We start from the raw sequence: 2,792 nt of genomic DNA, 5'->3' as shown, positions 1-2,792 counted from the left end.
ATGTGATTGGTGCAACTCAGATCGAGGGGCATATTTAATGAGCATCATTATTTGACACCAGAGTAACTCGCTGAGCAAATTCAACTTGTGCTCTCACGAGAACTCTGGATTACCAGGGTACTGATTACTCATTAGCTGTGAAAAATAACAATATTTTAATATAATGTTTCATATTCAGACCTAGCCTGACCCTGTGAAATACTTTCTGTAAAATAAATAATTTCAGTTTTATTTCAGGGAAATTTCAAAATTCACTTCTTCCTTCAGTGCCGCAGGGATACTTAATGGCTCCTCTCAGCGATTTGTCAAATTCAAAACATTAGCCCTCATTCACAGCCAGAGTTAAGCTGAAATCTAATTCCTCTTAATGGCTGGCTGTGCATGCACTACACTGTTAGCGGGGAAGAGGAGCAACAAAACAGAGTAAATGTGCTCATCGCTCTTCCTGACTGTGTTGATTAGATTAAAAGCTGTAAGGCTCCCCTATTGCCTCTGATCCAGGACCAGCATTCACATCTAAAGTACAAATCTTACGTCTTATGAGGCGGACTGCAAAACCAATCTGAGATCAGTGTGAAAGGGCAAGTTAATTTAAGGTTAAGTGTTGTCTCTGCTGGTGAAAATGACCTAGTTGGACACAGAGAGAATGGTGATACGCAGTGATACAGAGTTCAGTCTTAGCAGCTGGGCAGGCAGCTGTGATTTTCTAAAATGCTCATTTTTCTAAATGGTTTGCTTCCCATCAACAGCTCATTTGACTAATGTAAGTCAATTATATGGACACAAGCAGCCAGTGCCATCAAAGATACAGCGAGACAGAAAGGAGAAATGTAATAATATAATTTTCAGTTCCCCGAATTTGTAACAGATGTAGCACCATCTTGCTACCTAAGCCATGTTTGCCATGTAGTGCTTCCAGCTTGTTTAGCTGGCTGATGGCAGACATGTGTGTAGCGCTTAAGCACTATTAGATGATTGTAATTGGATGTTATTGGACAGACTATCTATAGGAATGTGAGCTGAGCAACAGCTATACATTAAGAGCACTTTATGTGACATCACCTACAGTATGACGTAATAATTATGTAACCCATGGTTAATTTCTACATTAATCTTTATTATTATTATTTTATTTATTTGTTTATTTTAAATGGGTATATGCAGAAATGTGCTGATGGTGACAAGAGTTTATTATTGAATCAAAGTGTACCTGTTCAGAAATTGTCATGTTAGCAAGTTGTGTTTGGTTTAATGTTATTGGCTTAAAACAGCTTGATCCCGCCTCATATCGGCTATGGCAACTGTGATTGGCCAGTGCTAATGTCAGTCAAGTTAGGGTCAGAGGTAGCGGGAGCAGGAAAAAATGTGTTGTCGGCATGATAACAGATAGCGCGCTGGTTTATTTATGTTAAATATAGTCTGAACTGCATTGTTTAACCCTCTGGGGTCTAAGGGGTTTTGGGGGTCCTTGAGATGTTTTGACATGCCCTGGCATTTGTGCTTTTTTTCAGTTGCTTATAAACATAGTAATGCCAAAGGTGTAATTACACTCTATTCAGCACAAACTGGGCTGCCATAATATGTGAGCAACATGTATGTACATGTTTGTATTTTTGAGAGAATAATGTTTATGCATGGTTATTGAAAAAACTAAAAATGAAAGGCCACACAACACATACTAAATATGTGTCCATGAGACTTTTGACTAATGGATGTTGTTGCTTAGAGTTTTTGCTTCAAAATGATCTGAAAATCCTCCTGCCTAATCATTCACATAAAACAATACATTGATTTAAATTTTGTGAGACACTTTTTGTTTGGAAAGGCAATATGTGTGGGGGCGTGAATGATCATGAATAATGCTCTGATTCACACCTGAGAAGACAATGACCCACACAATGAGCTGCATAATGAGCCTTTCATTCAGGTGTGTCACACAAGAAAGAATGCAAGGACAATATATATATATATATATATATATATATATATATATATATATATATATATATATATATATATATATATATAACAATTATATTGTTTATATATATATATATATATAATCATATTAGAATGATTTCTGAAGGATCATGTAACACTGAAGACTGGAGTAATGATGCTGAAAATTCAGCTTTGATCACAGGAATAAATTACAGTTTAAAATATATTAAAATAGAAAACAGTCATTTTAAATTGTCATAATATTTCACAATATCACTGTTTTTTTTTTTTTTTTTTTTTTAATTATTATTATTGTTTTTTATCAAATAAATGCAGCCCTGGTGAGCAGAAGATACTTCTTTTAAAAACATAAAAAATCTTACTGACCCCAAACTTTTGAACGGTAGTGTAAACATATATATACACTCACTTAAAGGATTATTAGGAACACCATACTAATACTGTGTTTGACCCCTTTCGCCTTCAGAACTGCCTTAATTCTACGTGGCATTGATTCAACAAGGTGCTGAAAGCATTCTTTAGAAATGTTGGCCCATATTGATAGGATAGCATCTTGCAGTTGATGGAGATTTGTGGGATGCACATCCAGGGCACAAAGCTCCCGTTCCACCACATCCCAAAGATGCTCTATTGGGTTGAGATCTGGTGACTGTGGGGGCCATTTTAGTACAGTGAACTCATTGTCATGTTCAAGAAACCAATTTGAAATGATTCGAGCTTTGTGACATGGTGCATTATCCTGCTGGAAGTAGCCATCAGAGGATGGGTACATGGTGGTCATAAAGGGATGGACATGGTCAGAAACAATGCTCAGGTAGGCCGTGGCATTT

Source organism: Squalius cephalus (genome assembly GCF_949319135.1).
Source record: "Squalius cephalus genome assembly, chromosome: 2".
Taxonomy (NCBI): Eukaryota; Metazoa; Chordata; class Actinopteri; order Cypriniformes; family Leuciscidae; genus Squalius; species Squalius cephalus.
The sequence above is the reverse complement of the archived record's forward strand: the minus strand, read 5'-3'. Positions refer to the sequence as shown.